Source organism: Eptesicus fuscus, chromosome 11 (assembly GCF_027574615.1).
Source record: "Eptesicus fuscus isolate TK198812 chromosome 11, DD_ASM_mEF_20220401, whole genome shotgun sequence".
Taxonomy (NCBI): domain Eukaryota; kingdom Metazoa; phylum Chordata; class Mammalia; order Chiroptera; family Vespertilionidae; genus Eptesicus; species Eptesicus fuscus.
In genome coordinates this window covers 41213636-41237121 of record NC_072483.1, presented here as the reverse complement: position 1 = coordinate 41237121, position 23486 = coordinate 41213636, and the positions used below count along the sequence as shown (strand labels likewise).

General features: G+C 36.1%; 1 protein-coding gene and 1 pseudogene across 2 annotated transcripts in view; one reads left to right on the top strand and one right to left on the bottom strand.

The window, feature by feature from the left end:
* The window catches only part of KCNH7 (potassium voltage-gated channel subfamily H member 7), a 417895-nt gene that overhangs the window by 174008 nt on the left and 220401 nt on the right, over positions 1-23486 (top strand). The gene's annotated exons all lie outside the window — the stretch shown is intronic.
* LOC103283365 (targeting protein for Xklp2-like) lies at positions 2371-4640 on the bottom strand (annotated as a pseudogene).

Here is a 23486-nt window from a genome sequence, read left to right as displayed (position 1 = left end):
CAGCAACCAGCAATCACTACAAATAGAAGATACAATAGAACAGAAAAACATGGCATTAACTACAGTAATATTTACCTCACACACAACTCCTTTGTCACACACACACAAGATATATAAATAATCTAGAAGAAATGTAAAGGATCTATGAGAAAAATTATCAAATTTATAAAAACCATCAAATATATATAAAGAAAAACTAATGTAAAGGTGTACTTTGTTTCTGGATGGGCAGACTAAGTGTTGTAGAGAAGCATAGTACATTTTAAAAAATATATTTTTTATTTTATTTTATTTTATTTTGACTGAGGATAATTCTGAACTCTATTCTCTTAACAAGGGTCTTCTTTCTTGGTTTATTATTTTTTATTTTTAACTTTTTAAAAAAAATTTATTTTCTTTATTGATTAAGGTATTACATATGTGTCCTTATTCCCCTTTGCCCTCCCACCCCTCGCTCATGCCCTCACCCCCTGGTGTCTGTGTCCATTGTTTATGCTTATATGTATGCATACAATTTCTTTGGTTGATCACTCCCCCTTATTCCTACCCTCCCCTACCTTTCAAAACCAATGGTTTTTTGGAGAATTTTCAGGAAAGTTTTGAAAAATAAGAATGATGAGCTTGCCCAATCAAGTACTAACACAAATTATAAAGCTGTGATAATTAAACCAATATAATACAGGTAGAAGAATAGACACACAATAAGTAGAATAAAACAGATGAATTCAAGATGCCCTCTAGTAAAAATGAGAATTTAATATAGAAAATTGGTCACCTGTGTGGAAAAAAAAATCATTTTAGCATCTCAATACTGTATACCAGTATACTAAAAAGCATTTATTATAACATTTATAGATGGATTAAGGGATTATATGAAATGACACCAAGAAACAAGAAGAAAATCTTGTTTATCTGTTTGAGAAAGGTACTGAACATCAGAGAAAGTAAATCCCACATATAACAATATTTGTTTGTCTATACACTCAACTTTTAGCCATCATAAACATGTAAAACAAAATAAATTATAAACCAAAAACTAAAAAAAAAAAAATGTTTTCTAAGTACAGTCAAAAGGAAGTTCATAGAATGCTGCAGTTAGGAATTCTTCAACTAAAGCTCTTGGTTTAAATGCTGGCAGGATCACATATAAATGTGCAACCATAGGCTAATTATATCACTCAAATTTGTTTTTGTTTTTTAAATAAAAATTTGAAATAATACGCCTCCTAGGGATAACATGACAAATTGTAAATGTGTAAAACTCAGTGAATGACCTAAAACATAGCAAGATGCTCAATAAATTGTAACTTAAAAATAAGGGGTCAATATTCTTGCTATAGTTTTATAGATTATGAATATTAGCATTATTTTCTCATATGAATGTTTTAAGTAATTTTCCAAGACCATTATTTGCTATGACTTTTATTTTTCTTATCTTTTGTAAAAGAAAATAATTCATTTGTATTTAGTTAAATCTATCAGATTTTTTTGGCTTTGTGATTGTTGGTTTCTATTTTATTTAGGAAGTCTTCCCCTACTTTTCAACTTCATTTACATGATTATAAAATACTCTTCTCTATTATTATCTAATATTCTGAGATTTGTAGGGGAGGGGGAGCAATTCTTGACAAATTTTAAAACATCAAATAGCAAAAACAGGGAAGAAAAGACAAATTTATTTATTCCAGTCCAGGTTACTGGAGGACTTACATTGTGTGCTACACTGCATTCCCCGTAATTATCAGTACCAATAAGGGAAGAATGTGTCTTAACAGCAGCAGCTCTGCCAAAAGCTTGCCCATGGCTACTGTAAGGCTCCCGGCAGTCCACACATTCAACTTCCTCATTGTGTAGTTAATGAGGCGTTCCCCCTTGTAGCAAAGGGCTCCTTAACTCTAACTTCATTTTGTGCAAAGAGGAAAGAATCTGATATACTGATTATTCCTCATTGAAACCATGACTTAAGTCCTATCTCAGTATTTATTCTTATTTTCTGATTTAAAAAAAATAGAAAAAAGGGGGGTATAAGGGGAGAGGCAATAGAAATTACACTGTAAGATATAAAGACTTTAAATTCTAGTCAGAGTTAAAATCTATTTTAAAGGTCAACTGATGGTTCGAAGGAAATAAGGACATGAAGCCCGATGGAGACATATGTGAGCTGTCTCATTATTGGTTTCAATAACGCAGGATAACAATTCTCAATAACATTGGAGTCCACACTTGTTAGGTATGCTGTGTTGGACATGGGTAGGTAGAAGTCCGACAAAATGGGTTCTCTCCATGCCCCCATGATAAAGAAAGAAGGCTTCTGGTGTGATGGAAAAAGTAGCTCTGTTCCTCGGTGGTGCCTGCAGCTCACAGCTGAGTTTAGCAGTGAAATGGAGTGGAGAACTTGGGAGATACAGGCACAGGCAGAGGCATGTCATGTGACTTTATCTCCACACCTGGTATTCCATATTGGGTTTGCCTTGTGCTTTGGTTCTTTCTGTAGCCTGTCCAGCTCCTTCTTCTGCTGCTCTTCCTCCTGCTGCCTGGCCTCCTCCAACTGCTGGTCTCTCTGGGCTTCTACCTCCCTCAGACATTTTCTCCACCTGCTCTTGCAGCTCCTTGGCTCTCTTCTCAGTGACCAGCTGAAAAGGTTCCTGGACTAGAGAACCAAAAAGGCCCTGAGCTAAGGACTTCTTCACTTTCTTGAGAACAAGGGCTCCTGGAATATGATGGTGCTTGAACAAGTTTTGAAGCAAGTTGCTTCTTCCTGCTGTTTCAGTTCTTCCTCCAGCTGGTGCTTCCAAGTCTGTGCCTTCACAGAACCTCTTTTGTCTGTCTCCTTGCAGAAAGGCTCAATCCGGGTTTCCTTCTTCACATTCTTCTCTGGCAGGTGTTAAAATGACACTAAGGAAGTGCCTTGAACTCAGGCACCTCCCTTTTCTAAAGTTCTTTTATTTTCTTCTTCTTCCATAACTGCTGTTCTTTGTCTGGGTACTCAAAAAGAGAAAGGGAATATTTCCAGTTTTTTGCCTCTGGGATATGGGGCTTAAAAGGCTCCCCAAAATGTGATACAGGTTGAGCTCTTATCACTACCAGCTCCTCTTCCTCATTGTTGGTGAGCTTTCAGATTCTGTTCTTTAATGGAAAGGCCAGTGACTTGGGGGCAGTGATTGGAAGTACTTTGTTTTCAGAAACACCCACAGCATCTTCCAAGATCTTAGTCAGGCAAGGTTTGGAATGAAATTCAAAGTGTTCTTCTTCTGATTTCTTCTTTGACTTGAAATCCTGGACTCTTTTCTCAATTTCCAAATCAAAGTCAATAGGCTGAGGATGTAGCTTCACAGGTGGTTTCTTGGACAAGATAGGCCCACTTTCAAGAATTCCGAGATCAAGTTCCCATGCTTTGAATTTATATTGTTGCAGTTTCTCAAGAACCTTGGCCTCCTGGTCTGCTGCACTTTTGCAGGTCACAGGAGTCCTGTAAGCTGTTTGGTTTGCAGCACAAGAGTCTGAGGGTCTCTGGAAATCTTGGCCACAGCAGATTTGCGGGGTAGCAAAGTAAGATCCTCCTTCTTGCTCCTCAAATGAGGTATATTAGAGGTTCATTTATAGAAGGTTTTGACCTGCTGTGTAAAAGGCACATAGGAACAAACTGTTTCATCAAGAATTCTTTTCTTTCCTTGGGACAGGTTGAAAGGCTATAATGGTCCATCTTTTGGTCACTTGGGCAGGAAATAGAGGGTGCTTCTACAATTCCAATCTAAAGTTCACTTTCTGGAATTATACATATTATATCAGAGAGGAAGGAAGAGAGAGAGATAGATAAAAAAGAAAAGTTCACTTCCTAATACACCTCCTTGTTCATAGGATGTTCTTTGATTCACCCTCTCTGCATAAGTGGAAGTCAGCTGATTGGTTACCTGGCTCACTGATTACTTCACAGGTTGCCCTGCTTCTGCAAGAGCAAGTTTCTTGAACTCTTCATTATTTTTTCTGCATCTCCATCATCTTCTGCTACATTTTCATGCTCTTGCTCCTCAGTACTTTTTAGAAATCTTTGCCTTACAGGTGATATACAAGGCACAGTATGTCTGTCGTTGGATCTCACTGGGGGAAGACTCATTCTTTCCAAAAGTATTTTGATGAGCAATACTATCTTCCTCTTCTGGCTTCTTTTTATATTTAGAGACTTTCATTCTTCTGGAGGTGGAATTTCACTGATGATTATAGGAATAACACATTTTTACATGGCATAGGCGTAGCTTTCATTTTTACATGGTGTTTTTCTTTGTGTGCCAAATCCTTCCCAGCAGAGAGTCTAACAGATGATCTCTGAGGGTGGGTTGGAGTATTTATTGAGATGGTTCCCTTGGCCTCCAGGGAAGGACAAGCATTTGGAGGAATTGACTGTTGTACCAGATTTCCTTTTTCTGACTCTTTGTAACAGTAGCTTTCTGAGGATTTGCCTTTCTCAAAGTTTTGTCCTGAAAAAGCCCTGTCACAATTTCCCTGGGAAACTTATTCTCCAGCTAGGCCTTCTCTTCAAACCAAGAATCTATCTTGGGGGGATCTTCTTCATCATTCAAAGAGGTAAAACTGATGAAATCCATGGGAACATCATATGAATAAGAGGCTCTAACTTGTGACATTGTCCCTACCTGTGGTTTAATCCGTTAGTCCAATAAAAGTTTCAATATACTTCCACCTCTCTTCTGAAATCTTGAAGTCTAGCAGGTATTTCTTTTCTCTTCTTTTTTTTTTTTAATATTTGTGTAGCTCTCTATTTCCAAGTTCCTTTTACATACATCATATTATTTGTTGTTGTTTTTTTGTTTTTTTTTTTAATTTCTTTATTGATTAAAGTATCACATATTTGTCCTCATCCCCCCATTCCCATCCCACACCCCTCCCCACACATGCCTCCACCCCCCTATTGTCCTTAACCGCTGGTTAGGCTCATATGCTTGCACAAAAGTCCTTTGGTTGATCTCTCCCCTTTACCCCCACCCTCCCCTACCCTCCCTCTGAGGCCCGACAGTCTGATCCATGCCTCCTTGTTTCTGGATCTGTTCTTGTTCATCAGTCTATGTTGTTCATTATTTCCCCTAGATGAGTGAGATCATGTGCTATTAGAAATACACTTATAAGAACCGAAAATGAGACAAGCAATAATGGTTATGGTGACAGGCAAATGAATCAGTCTGTAGTAAGTTTCTTTCTGGGCCAACAGTTCTTTTGAGACCCAATTTCAATGTCCAACAGTTCCTTACGTGTACATGTCAGCACTGACATTACAGTTCTGGATGGTGGACAAATGGTGTTAATGCAGGTCCGACTCTCTCTGGTTTGGTCCTGGGCAACCTGCAGTGATGCACAGCTGCTACCTGCTAGTATGGGAAGGCCACGTCAGCGTCTTCCATCTCTGGACTGCTTCTCTTCTGTCTTCATGGCTGGAGTAGTCCTGTCGATTCCTCTCTGTTGCTGGAATCCACATGGTCTCGGAGTTGTTTTCTGAAAGTATACAAACATATTCTCGACCAAAAATTAATAAAGGAATATTTTCTATAAATTTGACTTGGGATCCTATTTCATTTTTTGCCCAAATGATTTTCCTCTGGCTTGTTTTGACACCTTGTGTTTTTCATGGGTGTCTTGCTTTTAGCCTTACAACTAATTTTCTAAAGTATTAATTTTCTAGATGTAATTTACTTACAGGGTATTTTTCCTTACATGATATTCTTCTACTATCCCCTCCTTTTTTGATTTAAATGTTAGGAGGCTTTTGAAAATTTTATAATGTAGTCTTGATGGCTTTTAAATTTTAATTTTTTGCACTATAATATTACTGTTTTAGGTTCATTACATGGTGCACAATTTTATCATGAGATGAAGTACCAATAAAAATTTTAGTTAACACTTTAATTTAGTTAACACCTTTTTGTCCAGTACAATTAATTTTTCTAGAATATTTGCTTGTTTCAACTAGCCAATTTAAATTTGCCTGAAAACTTGACTACTATTTTACTGTCAAATTTATTACTGTAACAACAATCTTATTTTACCCTGTAAATATTAGTGGAAGGGATTATTTGCCTTCTTGAGTAGGTCCTGAGCATTCCTGGTGGTAGGCTGGATTTAGATATCATAAACCCACTTCCCCACACCATGGGTACAAGACAACTCAAACAATTCTTGTTGGAGTGAGTGGGCAGCTGCTGTCGGCCAAGTCTCTGTCGGTCACCTGGGTCCTGATCTGAGCTGGGAATGGGAAGCACGAAGCAGCCATGGGGGCAGGAGACCTCCCTCAGAAGGGGCTAGGGTTCAGGCCCCTGCAATGTTGGGAGGTGAGGGTCTGTGCCCCATCTAGCAGGTATTTCTTAACAAGAACTTTTCAACTGCAACAATGGAGAGCCCACAGAACTGCAATGGGATTCATTCAGTGCTATTGAAAATTTGAACCCAGGCTCTCCAGTCCTAATATTTTTATTTTTAATCCATATAAAATCTATTAGCATAGAGCACTATAGATGATCTAATTTTTGTTTCATTTAAAATAATTAAATGATTGTCACAACACTGTTTTTTGAATAGTCTATCCTTTCCAAAAAGATTTCAATGCCATTTATTTAAACTAATTAATATTTATTCCTCTGTATTTTTCTGGAGCCTATAATATTGACATTTTGATTGGAATTTCCTTAAATTTATAGATTAATTTCAGAAGAAAATGACTTTCTAAATAAACTGAGTATTTAAATCTGAAGATGATATATTTCTCTAATTATTAAGTTATTTTTAGCATTGCACATTCAATAAGCTTGGAATTTTCTTCAGACAGTCATCATGCATTCCTTTTTCAATTTATTCTCAAGAATTTGTTTTTGTTATTGTTGGTATTAAAAATTATATTGTTTTTGCCACTATATTTTCTAATTGGTGTTTCTGCTGTATAAAAAAAATCCATTGAGCTTGCGGAACTTACAATCTTGCTGAATATTTTTATTACTTCCATTAATTTTCACTTGATTTACATGAATTTTCCTCTAAGATCATCTTATCAACTACAAGTCAGAGTGGCTTCTGGAAATAGCTTGCTGCCCTAAAAGCTATAAAAGATTCCCCCCTATGTGAGCTCTCTCTTTACCCACCATTAGTAAGAGTAATTTTATTTTTCACTTTAAAAAATATAACAGAAACTCACTTCACTTTTGCTGGAAGAGCCATGTCCATTTCAAGAGCTTCCTTTTTGCTCCAACTTCGATTTCTGGTATTTTAGAATCTGTACACAAAATGTCTTCTTTCCAAATTGATTTTAATAATATTTACTTAACACATACTCCCATTGTATCAATGAAGTAGTGAAAATGTAATCATGTGGAACACTCGCCAGAGCTCTTGCATGAGGGTATTTTTCTTATGCAGCAGCCCATTGGTGAGATAGGCAAGTCATCTAAAATTTGGAAGCCTGGAGGAATATATGTGCACATACATGTATCTTGATTTTATATATCACTAATTCATCATTCTTTATTTTTATGCAATTTGATGCTTTCAGTAAAAACTGTGACAATATACATATGAGACTTCATTAAATTGTATGGTCAATAAATCAGTCCTTCTTTTAATTAACAATTTCTGAATATCCAGTATGTACAAGTCACTACTACACTTTGAGACTGCGAAGGAAAAAGGCTATAGTTTCTACTCTCAAAGAATTTACTCACTAGAAAAATTCTATGTGACTCTATCCTGGCAATCAATGCAATGACAGATGTCATGGCCAGATTATTCCTGAGTCCAAGCCAACCACTCAGCCACCACAAGTTCCTTAGTAGTTCCAAATCCAAGACATTAAAATTTATTATACAATGAAATATAAAAACCATTGGTAGTCTCATATCCTTCAGGTTTTACTTTATTAACAAATATTTAGCTATGCATTTCAAATCATTTTTATAGATTATGTAGTATGTAGTACATAGTCTCCTCTCTCGCCTCACCCACCACTCAGTCTATATCTTTTTATTTTAGCTCCTACCTCTACCTTTCATGATAAATTATTTCTTTTTGTAAACTATTTAATGTAATTCCCAATATTGTAGCTCTTTCTTCTACTATCCTCATGTATAACAGAATACTAGAAAGTTAAACAACAAAACACTGTGAGGTGGAGTAGAGCTTGAATATTCTATTTTCTTGTGGCTACCCAATTCTATTTTTTTAATCATGTAATAGCTATAAAACACTTTTTTTTTCTTTGAAAATAAATCTTGCTACCTGGGGCCTGATTCTAACTAAAGCAGCTGTACCTCTAAAAGTCATCATTCCTCACCAGTCCCTCACGTGCTACTAGCTTCTACTTGCCTAAAGTAAGAAAATAATAACAGGCAAAATGTATTGAATACTTATCATGTGCCAATTAAAATTCCAAATGCTTATCTGCATTTACTAATTTAATCTTTACAACACTGCTATGAGGCGTCACCTTTTTTTTTTTTCTTTTACAGAGGAGGAAACAAAAGCCCCACGAGGTTAAGGAAATTATCCAATGCATTAGATTAGTACAGAACAAGCCAGGATTTGTACTCAAGGAATTAAACTTAATAGTTATACATTTAAACACCAGGTCACTTAAAATAATCTGTAACTTGTTTTGGTATAATGAAATGAATAATTATGTAACTCACAATGAAATTAGAGAAGATTAGGAGAAAAGCTTTAAAAATTGGTAAAAGAGCCCAGCTGGCATGGCTCAGTGGTTGAGCATGGACCTAGGAACCAGGAAGGTTCAATTCCCGATCAGAGCACATGTCTGAGTTGTGGGCTCAATCCCCAGAGTGGGGCAGCCAATCAATGATTCTCTCTCATCACTGATGTTTCTATCTCTCTATTCCATTTCCTTCTTCTCTGAAATCAATAAAAATATATATTTTAAAAAATTGGTAAAAGAAATGACAAGGTTATCATGTAGGGAGTTACCAAAGAAGATTACAATTTATTTTTTTCTGGGAAGATGTTTATGATAGTAGTTCATAAAAATAATAAAAGATATAGTTAAAATAAATAAAGACTTGTCTACTTAATTTTGGAATATCAGAATTGGAAGAGGACTTCGAAAATTTTGAGAGGTGAGAATGTATAAATGAAAGGAGGGCACTGCATAGTAACAAATGATAGCGAACCAGGCTTTCCACTATGCTTTTATAAGGATTATAACTCCCCACTTTTCAAATGAAGAAATAGATCTGTATGGAATAAAGATTGAAATCTCCATTTCTCTGATACTACAGTCCTTACTCCTAATCCTGTTCTCCTGCCTCTCATAGACTCCTGAAATTACTGGGTCAAAGACAATGTTATTAGCTGACATCTACATAATATAAACTTGGTGCATTCACCTTCAAAGAATTTACCAATTTTAGTTCATTTATCGCAGCCTCATAAGGTAATATTATCTCTATTTTACAGTAAAATGAGGTAGAAGGAGATTATATAATTAGCTCATGATATAACTGATTCATAGAGCTGGGCTTCAAACCCTAGTAGTCTAGCTCCAGAATCCAGGTTCCTAACCTCTGCACTAATTAGTGTTTTTCAGTGTGTGTTCACAGTATTAATAGGCATTATATAAAAAGCAGTTCTGTAGTCAAACTAGTTTATTTTTGTCAACATATCAGATCTTTTAATAAGAAAATGTATAATATAAAGCTTACTCGTGTAAATTATCATCAAGGTTAAACTACATAATATTGCTACCACTCAACAATTTTAGATTTACAAAAATGGCAAGAAGAGACAGGTTATAATATATAGTATCTCTAAGCAAATGATTCAATGAAATATAAACATTTTAGAAAATCTTAATGTAGTAAGTTGTAGATGATTAACAATACTTGCTTCTAAAAAATATTGGAGACATGGGAAGCCATCTTGAACCTTTCTAGGATCACATTATGGAAAATTACTATGCCCTAGTACAAATAACCCCCCATCAAATACAAAATACTATACAGAGCTGGGTAATCCATGAGTTTGTTTTACAAATTGCCTTACCAAAATCTTTATTTAACCATATTTTATATCCCACCCATCTCGGCCATAAATAATGCATAAATTTCTCTTTAAAGATGCTTATTTGCTCTCCCATCTTTAGACTAGTTTTTTTCACTAATGATTAGGATAACAGGATTAAAATGTAAAAATACTATCCTTATACATCTTTGTTTTACAGAATAGAATCTACAGAACAATAACAAAAATCTATGAAACAAAATGCATGTGAGGCAAAGCCAAGACTCAAAGCACAATTTATATACCTGTCCTCTTTGTTTCTGAACCACATACCTGATAGCTTTTGGTTTTCTGGGCATCTGTAATTGGACTTTTTTCCCCTTACATCCACAGCCAGGCTTTATAACCAACTACAACTGGCTCTTTGTGGAACATACACAAATATAAATTGGAGAATTTACTATTGCAGTCCAGAAGTCTAGACATTAAGAGACAAAATCTCAGACCTAGAAGAAAACACAGAGATCAATCTCATTTTTCACCCCATCTCCAGTAAAGAATGAAATTGAAACCAAGGGACGTACTAAAGCTTCCTTTGACACACAGGTATTTAACTGTAATTATCCTGTGTTAAGAATAAACTAATTTAATTTTATTTGACATCTGCCAGACTTAAAGACTATTTGATGACACTTACTATTGATGTGCAATAAAATAATGCCAATGTAGTTGTGTTAGACCCAAAGAAACCATCCTGTTCTGTACATCCCATTGTGATCTGGTGGCCAGTATCCTTTCCCTCTCCCTTTCCCTCACTGGCTCATGCAAGCAGAGCCTGAATATCATCACATGACATGTCAGGATGGTACTGACCCACTTTTTCTTTATTTTTTTTAATTAAAAATGTTTAATGTTGATACTATTGCAGATGTCCCTCATTCCACCCCCTTTGCTCACCTCCACCTACCCTCGCCTTCCCCTCCCTTGTTCTTCGCCCCACTATTGTCTCTGTCTATGGGGTATGCATTTATGTCCTTCAGGTAATCCCTTCACCTTCTTTATCCAGTCACCCCTACCTGCCTCCCCTCTGGCACCCGTCAGTCTGTTCCAGGTATTTATGTTTCTGGTTCCGTTTTGTTGACCCATTTTTGATACTCCTTCCTGTGGAGTGTTTTTTGAAGGCAGAGCTGATCACTCATCAGCATGGCACTACTCCTATGAGCAGCTGACACAGGAATATTGTATATTTGACAACTATGCATAAGAATGGCAGTTAATTTATTTAGCAGTATAATTTAAGCTTCTCTGCAGTTTCTAAAAGTAAGTTGGAGAATGAATAGAACAGAATGTTCTCATTTTGCAGAAATAGAATAGCAAAGTATATGTGAGGAGAGAAATTAGACTGAATATTATTTTAAGAGATTCATATGAGAAGTGGCAAGAGGAAAATACCCTATAATAGCAATTTTATCTTTTGGTATTTTGGTGACTCCTCTCATAAAAGAGATATTTGTGCTATGCATGTAATTAATGATGCGGAGAATAATACAAACTGATTAATGAATGCAACTAAATGAACTATCTCTACTAGGCTAAAATAAAAGTTAATGGCTACTTTAACTGAACAACTGCTTATGAACAATATCTGCCTCTGGAGAAATGTAACCAGCTGATTATATTTAATCTTTTGGTTTTTTCTGTATACTAGTATGTAAACACCAACACAGGGTAAGTACTGAATATGTACTTACTAAATTGATTTGAAGTCTACAAATTAAATATATATGTAGATAATAATTATGTGTGATTTTATACAGTCACATAGTTAATAGTATGTAATCAGTTGTAAAAAAATGTATTAAGCCCAAATTATTTTCAAATTCTCTAATACGTGTATGTAGGGTATAACACCTGTAGAAAGGTTCCAGTCTCTTCCCCCACTTTGAAACATACAGTGAGATAAGTTCATGAATTTTAAGTGTGGCAGAGCAAAGGAGCACTGTCAGTTGAGAGAGATGTCTGTGTCCTCCTGGTCTTCATTAGATACAAGGTTTTGCCAGCAGGAGCACACCATTAGTGTCCTCCATGCCATGCATCACCCTTATATATACACAGACTTTAATGATGACCTTACCCAGGATTTGAAGCAGAGGATAAAACAAGAAATCACAAAATAGAATTGTAGCTTTGCCTCTACAGAAGCTACAAGGTTAAAAATTAGCAATATCCTATGGGAATAACCAAAAAAAAGTGTTTAAACAGAACAATATACATACAAATATATGTGAAATGGAAGAAAGAATGGGATAAGTTCATTGATAGAGGCATTTGGAAGACAGAGAAAGAGGTTTGAGTCATTTCTGTTTACGCTGACCATATGTCCCAATTGACTGGGGGCATTCCCAGTTTATGCCTTTTTGTTCCAGCATAATATCCAGTTTGAATAATACATTGTACTGAGGCTTGGTATTAGAGATTTCGTGTTTATTACTGAGCAAAGGAATTATGTGACAGAAGGCCTCTGACAGGACGATTATTCTATGATTTCTTGGCACCCAGAGCAAGAGAAGCAGGAAAAATTGTGAAAGTGTTGCCCATTTGTATATACATGAGTTGACTGTTACTTAGTGAATAGGACACAAATAATAAGGATCCATAGTTCTATCAGAGGTGTAATCGACAGAATTTTAAAATTATTTAAAATAAATCATGGTGGAAAAGGATCTCAAAAGCAGACATAAGTTGTAAGTCTAGACAAATTGAGAAATGTCATTGTCAGTAACAGGGATGAAATATTAGAAGAAAAATATTTTAAAGAACAACTAAGGAGCCCACTATCTAAAATACTTTTTTCAGGGTCAAAGGCAAGCCAAGGAACTTGTTTTATCTTATAATAATCAACAAGGGTTTAAATAAACAGGAAATATACATTTGAAATCATCAGCATATTGGTGATTTTGCATGGATGTTAAAATTTCTGGACCAAGTTGACATTCAAACCACTAGAAGGGATCTTAGAGGTCATGGAGTCCCACATCTCCACTAATACTGTCTAACATGACATCCAATGTCTCTGTCTATATATCTGTACATCTACCCCTCTATCTTAGAGAATACATAATGATTCAATGCAAGATCGGCTAACTATAAGCAGTGGATCTGGCTTTGGACTTGGTGCTCCATTCTAATTTAGCTGCCTCCATACAACAAGTTGTGGTAAAATTCCCAAAGCTTAAAGGTTGATAAGTGTTATATATGCTTATGAAAATGACTTCTGTCCCTTTAAAACTAGGGTATAGAGATACATAAAAGTGTGAGACTAAATGATAACAATTAGATTTCCGAGCTATATGCTGTGAAATAAGATCTCTTAATTACTGTGAAGCATCTTCCAGGATGTGGAGATTAACTTTAAAGTCTTTAGTTGTCAGCAAATACCAAAGAGGAAAAAAGAATGATTTCCTCAATGATAAGAATATACATTGGCTTATCTACTAAAAGGATCCCTTTGGAGAAAGAACATAATTGTCTTTATTTAGTTCTGAAGTTGTGCTGTCACAGAGGAAAGCATTAATAGATTAGCTGTCATGTGGTATTGATTTTGGAGGGTTTTCTGGAGGGAGACTAGGAGAAGGGATTTGGCTTTTTGGAAGAATTATGTATCCTGGAATAAGGTCTAATTCTGCTTGTTTTTCCTTTTTTGAGAGAATTATAAAAAAAAATAATAATTAATTCCCCTCAAAGAGCTTTTCAGTATTACTCTTGGTCTTTTGTCCTGACAGCCCATAGGATATACCCAGTTAAAGAAATTTTGATATTTTCTAATTTAGTCCTTATTTTCCTAGCAATATTTTTTCAGACCTTCTTATTTGGAGAATATCTTAATAAACTATAGTATGTTATATTTATTAAGGTGGATAATTTTTAAAATAACTTTTTACTTTCTATAGTTAGTAAATAAATAGCCCCAGGCATCTCTTGACACACAATTATTAATGAAGAGTAGGTGAATGAATGGATAGCTAGATATCCATTCATTCACCTACAAAAGCTGACCAATATTATAATATCTTTAAGGACAGGATCTTTCTTCACTTGCATTTTGTATCCCTAAGAGTGCCTAGAAGAGAGATTTACCCAAGCCAGAATTTTAACAAATATTGCTGAAAGAATGAACCAAAACATGCATGAATGAATATGATAATGAGCCCTAACACACTGCCTGCTCTCTCTTTTTTTAAAATATCGCTCTTCATGCTTTCCCATTGGCTAATCTATATAATAATGGGACTTAAAATCAGTTTGTTGTGCTGGGCAGCTTTTCAGACCTCCTTTAGTGCATATAGGAGAGAATCACTGACATTTATTAAGCTACATCAGTTAGTTTGAGAGAAGATTCAATTGATTCATCAATCCATTAGTATCTGAAGAACACAAGTAATGAAAAAAACACAAAAAACTTTTTAACCACACGTGGTAGTTTATTAAAGATTAGAGTTTGAAAAATAAGATAGACTATTTTGTCCTCCCAAAGTAAAATTGGACACAGTTTTATTTTCAAAGCAGTACTTGACTTTTTTTAAACAAATGCTTTCTTCGTATATATTTAAACTAAACTTTTATGCCAGCTTGTGTGTGTGTGTGTGTGTGTGTGTGTGTGTGTGTGTGTGTGTATGGGTGTATGTGTCCTCTAAAATTATCTTTTAAAATGCAGATCTTATAAATGATTAGTTTATTTCATGACATTAGTTTATTTCAGAATCTGTGTTATAAATTCAGTATTATGGATGTAGAGGAGGAAAAAGTTCTCCTTGATCCTCTTAGGGCTCCTGCCTGGGTCTGAAAATTAGACTGACAAAGATAGATTAACAGGAGAAAAGTACACACATTTATTTACTTTAACTTTTATGTGACAGGGAGCCTTCATAAGGAAACAAAGACCAGAAGAAATGGTTAAATCTGAGTATTTTTAAACTAGGCTTGATGAAGAGTGGAAAGATGTAATAAAGCAAAGGGAATGAGCTGTGTGATAAAAGGCAGGGAAGCGGGGAGGGAGGAGGGTGAAGAGAGGGGTTATTAAAAGGCTGATTGGTTCCTTCAGAGTCTTCTCTGTGTCTCTTTTTCTTCAGATGTAAAGATGCTCCTATCCTTGGGGTGTAGGGAGGGCATTTCTCACATAAGGGTTTATGACTTGCTTCAGTGGAAGGTCATAAAGTCCTTTCTGCACATGTCATTTCTCAAATTCCTTCACCTTGAAATTTTCCATATGCAAAGGTGTCAGATATTGGGGTAGTGTGTCCTGAACCATGTCAAGGATTAGAGACTACTCTGATTTTCTCTCTCCTAGTTATACTGCCGCCAAGAGCAACTGGGCATTTCTCATTTACAAAATTAATGCCTGAGGCTAAATAATAGAAAAAGAGGTGGATAAAACTTTTGTAGCTGCAGTAATCTATAAATGCATCACCTTATAATAATTTTACTATTATTATGCTATATTTACTTAGAAAAATATAATCAATCTTTTTTTCTCTTTGACATCCTACTTGATAGGATAAATTAATTATATACATCTATTTACTATGGATAGATTTATTTTAGGAATACTTTCATTCATTTATTATTTTATTTTTTCTTAAATGAAAAAATAAACATAAATGTTAAAAAGCTCCCCAAATTTTAGGTTTGTGATTATCAGAATTAAAAAGATAAAATTATAGAATTGTTAAAAATATTCTAAATGGAGTATTATTTTAATAAATGCAGATTTTTTCTTATATATAAATTGGATTTTATAGTTACTTATACAGATTTTATTTAGTGTTAATTCACATTAAACTTGAAAAGTTTGTAATTTTCTGTACATGAGTAACCCATTTAACCTGTTAGAAATGTTACACTAATGTTAATTGTGAGGCAAGTATTCTCCACATAATTTCTGTAAATCTGATTTGTGATCAGCATTAACGTGCTCTGAAGAATCTAACTCCAGTTCTTTTTTTGCATTTTTCTCAGTCTTTCTCTTTATTCTGCTATCATCTGACTGAGTAGAACCTCTGTTGGAGACCTGTTGCTTTGGTTTTTCTAAATCCTTAAAGCCAAGACATTAGTGTTTATTGCACTCCAATCTGGCTTTTCCAATCACAGTTAACTGACTCACTGACTCTCAATTCCAATGCTCCCCAACCTTAAACTCCACCTTCCCAGCACTGAACAGATATAGAGCCCAAGAAACACACAGAAATAAAAAATAAAAAAAAACCACAACCATGCATAACCTGAAAGCCACCCTGCGGTAATAGGTAGGGCAACTGAATTTTTCTCTTTAGAATGAATCCCTATGTTTTAAAGCAGAAAAGTCAATGGCATTGTGTGAAAAAAAAAATAGGGTACTTTCTTTTTAAAAAATTATAATTTTATTGATTTCAGAGAGAAAGGGAGAGATAGGAAATAATAACATCAATGATGAGAAAGAAACGTTGATTGGCTGCCTCCTGCATGCCCCCTACAGGGGATTGAGTCAGAAACCCAGGCACGTGCCATAACCCAGAATCAAACCATAACCTCCTGGCTCATAGGTCAACGCTCAACCACTGAGCCACTCCAGCTGGGCTAGGGTACTTTTCTAAGTAGTGATAAATTTTCATTGTAATATAAATTGTACAAATGCTTAAATTATTATATATATGTTTCCCCATGTTAAAAAGAAACCTAGGGCAGAGGTCAACTCTAAAGACTCACAGAATTTGATTACTAGACTACTTACTTTTCATTCTGTCACCCACCCCAACCTCTGACAAAAAGGCCAGCGAAATTGATGTTGTAGGAAGACTGGGAGGGAATTTAGACACCCTACAGTCCAATTTGCTCATTTTCCAAATGAGGAAACCAAGATCCCACAGGTTTAATGTGATACTTTACCAAAACCATACAACTAGCAGGTGACACATGTGAATAATAATCCAATTTTCTGAAATTCGTTAATTCTCTCCTCCACCAGACCTGATCCATCAGTGTGATTATTTTTTCACTTAAAAGATTAGGCATTCTAAGTCTTGTCTTAAAGAATCTAGATGAGGAAGGCTATGCCTTCCACTCAATATCAGCCTCCACATAGGTTGGCATATAAGGAACACAGGGTTTAATATATATGAGTTAGAATTAAATTGAGTGAAATTGAATTTCACTCTTTTATCCCCATGAGTTATAAACTGAACTTTGGAAATAGAGATCAGACAAATCTGGATTGGTAGGCCATGCTCCTCATAGCCAGTGTACAATGAGAAGCTTTAACATTCTTAAAGATTTCCTGATTTCCACTCTAGCAATGCTTTGGAATTGAAGGCAGTTTAGAAAACCATAGAATTAGAAGATATTTCAGCAACTTTCCTATGTCTAATTTAGTATCTTCTAATTTAGCTTGAAGTAGGAAATCATTTTGTTAATTACTTGAAAACTAACTTATAATAAGCAATTTAGAAAAGAAGTTTCACTTTTTTTGGCTAGTATATTTAAAGTATTGGCCATTTGCACATTTTTAGATGTGCATTCATAATTATAATTGCATTATAAACATTCTCCCAGAGCTAAAATTTTTTGCTGACCACAATCTTAAAAAAATACATATAATAATGCAATGAGACTTTAATAACCACATTGTTTAAGTACTTTTAACAAAAAATAAAATGACTCTAAATAACTCTGCATAAAGAGAGTGATGGCATAAATGATAAATAATTATAATTAAATGTAACATTGATAGATAATACTTGCTGTGTGTGCAGAGTGGTGATATGATTCTTACTGTAGGATTATGACTTTGCCTTGCTATCTAACATTTGAGAACATTAATAAATGTTTTAAGCCTCAGGAGAATCAAACAAAGAATGTACAAGTTATACAAAGGCAAATCCTCTATAGGTTTAAGCTGCTAATGAGTCCCTTCAATGATTTATATTTAATGTCTTCTCTTTTATGTAAAGAGTCAACAAAGAAAGGCAATTTACTCTTTATTTACAATTAACATGTTTGTGTGCAATGTTTGAAGTGCCAAATAAAAAAATTAAAAACATATAGTAATTAAACTTGGACCCCAGTGTGGGAAGCACAGCACTTTCTTATGTTTATTAGAATCCTCCTATCTAATGAAAGAGTAATATGCAAATTAACCATCACTCTGCTACACCCACAAGCCACACCCACCAGCCAATCAGGAGTGAGTATGCAAATTAACCCAACCAAGATGGCTGCGGCCACAGAGCAAGCAGGAGGCTTGGGTTTCCCTGGCAATGGAGGAAGCCAAGCTTTCTGCACACCCTGGCTGTCCCAGGCCTCCACTCAAGGATACAAAGTTTCAATTATAGAAGATAAATAAATCCCAACAAAAATGGCTGCAGCCATGGAGTGAGCAGGAGGCTTGGCTCCACTCAAAGCTACAAAGTTTCAATTATAGAAGATAAATAAATCCCAGATACCAGGGCCTCCACTTGGGTCTCCAGGGGGCATGGCTGCCCTGCAAACCACCACAGGCCCCTTGCCCAGGCCACCCCACGCCCCAAGGGAACCCCCACCCTTATCCAAGACACCCTTCAGGGCAAACCAGCTGGCACCCACCCATGCACCAGACCTCTATCCTATCTAATAAAAGAGTAATATGCAAATTGACCATCACTCCAACACACAAGATGGCTGCCCCCATGTGGTCAAACATGGCTGCCCCCATGTGGACACAGTATGGCCACCACAAGATGGCCAGCAGGGGAGGGAAGTTGTGAGGGACCAGGCCTGCAATGGAGGGCAGTTGGGGGTGAGCAAGCCTGCAGGAAAGGGCAGTTAGGGGTGACCAGGCCGGCAGAGGATGGAAGTTGGGGGTGATTGGGCCTGCAGGGAAGGGCAGTTGGGGGGACCCAGGCTTGCAGGGGAGAGCAGTTGAGGGGGACCAGACCTGCAGGGGAGGGCAGTTAGGGGTACCCGGCCTGCAGGGGAGGGCAGTTAGGGGAGACCAGGCCTGCAGGGGTGGGAAGTTAGGGGCAAACAGGCTGGCTGGGGAGCAGTTAGTCATCAATCAGGCTTTCAGGGGAGTGGTTAGGGGGTGATCAGGCTGGCAGGCAGAAGTGGTTAGGGGCAATCAGGAAGGCAGGCAGGCAAGCAGTTGGGAGCCAGCAGTCCTGGATTGTCAGAGGGATGTCCCAGATTGGAGAGGGTGAAGGACACATACCTCCATGCACAAATTTTGTGCACCAGGCCTCTAGTCTTTATATAAAATCACTGATGGACTCCAGGCTGCCTGCACACTGTGTCCTAGAAAACACTTGATTTGTTTAGACTCAGAGGTAGAACTCAGGACAAGGTGTGAGTGACCAGAAGGTACAGGTAATATGCTAGCTTGAGATATTGACCACACATAATTTGAAGTTCTGTAACCTGTAAAAAACAAAATTAGTCAAGTATGCTAGATAATAGCAGATCTGAATGATTGCTGACATTTAAACCATATTGTTATAATTTTTAACTATCAACTTAAATATTTTTATCGATGTATCTTTTTTCTGTATGCAATTTTAAACATACAAAAATATAATTATTATAATAAGCACTTGAAATTGCTACCCAGCTAAAGAAGTATAATAATACAACTGGAGTTCAAGAACCCTCTCCAATAGCACTTCTTCCCTTCCCACCACCCAGAGGTAGTAACTATCCTATACTTGCTGCTCATCACCCCGGTACATGTTTTTATAGTTCACTACAAACATGGATATTTCTCAAGAAAACATAGGATGATTTCTATTTTTTAAAATATATTTTTATTGATTTCAGAGAGAGAGAGAGGAGAGAGAGAGAGAGAGAGAGAGAGAAACATCAATGATGAGAGAGAATCATTGATTGGCTGCTTCCTGCATGCCCCACACTGGGGATCAAGCCTGAAAACTGGGCATGTGTCCTGACCTGGAATTGAACCATGACCTCCTGGTTCATCGGTCGATGCTCAATCACTGAGCCACACTGGCTGGACATGTATTTTATAATACTATTATATAAGATATATTCTACAAATTGCTTTTTCCATTCATTATGGTTTTTTTTTAAATACTTATCCACTTTGATACATTTACTTCTAGTTCATTCATTCACATCACTAAATATTATTAGATGTATAAATATATTCCACAATGTACTTAGCTATTCTTTGTTTTTATCATTTAGCTAGTTGTTTTGTTTTGTTTATTTTGTTTTGTTATTACAAGGAGTGGTACTGTGATTATTCTGATATATTTCTGCCTACATATGTTTTTTAAGATTTTCTATAGAGCAAGTGCTACTCAAAGTGTGGTGTGGACAGGGTTAATCAATAAATTACTACAGTTTTATGGTGAGGTAAATATAGCCACCCAGAGTAAGCATTTGAAAACTGTTATAGCAATTTGACATTGCTATATTATCCATGCATTTTGCAAAATTATTGAACTGTAATGGATTACACATTTAAAATGTGGCTGTTGTTGTGTTTTTTGTTTGTTTGTTTTTCGATTGCTTATGAAGTATTCCTTTAGTCTATATATCCTTGGATAGAATTGCACTGTCGTAAGTATTCATGATTTGCTTTCTAAGATATTGTCAGTTATTCTTCAGAATATGTGTGCTGATTTTGAGTCACACTTGAAATGTGGACCATCTTTGCTTCTTTGTGCTCTTTTACCCCACTTTTTCTCTGCTTACTTTTAAAACTTTCTTTTGGCAGAGATATTATTCTGTTTCAATTTTATTTCCCCTCTACTATCGAATTTAAACATTATTTCTGTTCTTCTAGTAACGACCTTTCAAAAATTTAACATGTGAACTTATCTACATACATTCACTTCCCTCTTGCATGTCATTTTTAACCAGTTTTGTGCCTCATTTTCCTTTGAGCTTTTTGTCTTCCTTCTGGGATAATTTTAACCATAGTATATAAAACGTTTCATTGCTTTATGATTTTTTTATTTATTCACTGAATGTCTGTTGATAGCAAATTCTTTGTGTTGTTTTGTCTAAAATACATATTCTTCCCTTGAATAAAATTCTGTGCAGTAGCTTTTTCTCTTAGTACATGGAAGAATTGTTCTACTGTCTTCTACCTTCTAATGATGCTATTGAGAATTTGTAGTCACTCTAATTATAATCCTTTGGAGAAAATCAGCCTTTCTTCCAGGCAGCTTTTGAAAGATTCTTATTGTGCTTAGATCCCTGAAGTTTCACTAAGGTATGATGTGTCTAGCTATGGATTTTTTTTGTTTACTTAATTAATATTTATTAGCCTCACTCAATGTGAAGATCCATGCTTTTCAATTCTAGAAAGTGCAGGAATCTGTGGTATTACTCTCCTTCCTTTCTTTCATTATATAGAATCCTTTAATCAGAAGCCCAATTACATACATGTTAAATCATCTCATTCAGTCCTCCAGACCCTTAAATTCCCTGACATATTTTTCATCTTGTGTCTGTGCGATAAATTCTGGGTAACTCAATACATTATATTTATGTGCTAGTTATCCCTTTAGCTGGTGTCTGAAGTAGTCTGTTATTTAAGGTTTCCACTGGATTTTAAATTTTAACTATTCATTTTTCATTTATATAAATACTTTATAAAATAGTGACTATCTTTCAACAAAATACTGTTTTTTCCATGTTTCAACCCATTTTCTCTAAGCATCTTAAGTATATCTATTTACATTCTATACTCAGTAGCTAAATTATTTGGTGTTCTTGTGAATCTAATTTAAATTATGTGTTTCGCAGGTTCTTCCTCCTGTGTTTTGTAATTATGAACTTTGAGCTCGTGTTTGGCAGCACTTTATCGCTGAGAAGTTTCATTTCCTTCTGCCAGATGTCCTGATACAATACCAATCACTACCAATTACTTATGGTAATTTGCTATCTGGGGGTCTCTGAAACCACCTACAGACTACAGATTTGAACTTTAAACAATATGAATGTAAGTCATTGATTACAGAATTTTCAAGAGAAAATTTTTTTCCCACTCAAGCTCAGGTCAAGATAAGTGAGTTTATTTGTTTTTTAAATCCACTTTTCACCAATATCTAAACTTTCCTGAATTCTGGCTTTGCCTGGTGCTCTCTGCATTAAGCTTGCATAGCCATTAATAGTCCTCTCACCCAGTCTGCGAGGCTCAGTGCTTGAGCATCAACCTATGAACCAGAAGGTCATGGTTCAATTCCAGGTCAGGGCACATGCCCTGGTTGCAGGCTCAATCCCCAGTGGGGGGCGTGCAGGAGGCAGCTAATTGATGATTCTCTCTCATCACTGTTATTTCTCTCTCTCTCTCTCTCTCTCTCTCTCTCTCTCTCTCTCTCTCTCTCTCTCTCCTTTCCTCTCTGAAATCAATAAAAAATATATTTTAAAAAATACTCAGTCCTCTTAATCACCAAGATTGGAAAACCCTCCCAAAGCAGCCACGATATCCACATCACCTTCCACTCTGGATTTTAGCATGCCCTTCACTATTGATTCTGGTTATTTCCCTTCCTCTTCCCAAAGCTGAGTTCTAAGTCTAAAATGAACATTTGTTCTATGTTATCCAACATTTCTAGTTATTTGCTATTCATGGAGTTTTTCAAATTATCTAATATGTCATAGCACTGAATATGGAAGTGGAATTTTCTCTTTCCTATTAGCCACTCTCTAAGTGCTCCTGAGTCCACAGCTCTGTTCCAAACACTCATTCTTCCTGTAGTGACTTTCTCCATTGCCCTGAGTCCAAAGCATAAAGTAAGATTCACCTCAATTTCTGCCCCCTTATTATGAAGCACTTTTTAAGATCTCACCCTGAAGTGAACCTCACCACATGGACAGGAGTGAGGTATCAGTGAAGCAACGCCATTATCTATATTCCTACTCAATGTTAAGTGTCTCAGGAGAGGAAATGCGTGCTACCCCTCATCTGTATCAATCTGGTACATTGTTGTGAAGTAAAATTTCAGGTTTAACTCACACTATGTGCAAATGAGCAAGAATTTATAACTCTTTTCTCCCCCATTACTAATGTTGTCTTTCCCCTAACCTCAAGCACATCTTAGTCTTAGCTGAATGCCAAACCTATTCAATATTTTTTTTTCAAATATGCTGCTTTCATGAGTCCCTTTAAATAGTGTTCACTCAAAAACAACATCTTTCACTATCTCATATTCCTTAGCTCATTATCCCTTTCTCAGTTTCTTTGTTGAATGCATGGGAGTATTGAAGGGCAGAGTCTGTCTTACACAACCTTGTATCAAAGAGCAAAAGTCAAAGTATAGAGGTGTGATGATATCTGGCTAGCCATGTCATGGGACAAGCTCTCTTGTTCACTTTATGTAGCTCACCCTGTTAGCACCATCAGATAGTGAATAAGGCCTCTGTAACTCAAGGTCTTGTCTCTTTCTACTCTGGTTGGGGACCAGCGCCGCACTGCCACAACTTACATTTGCCCCTCTGCCTCACAGTCT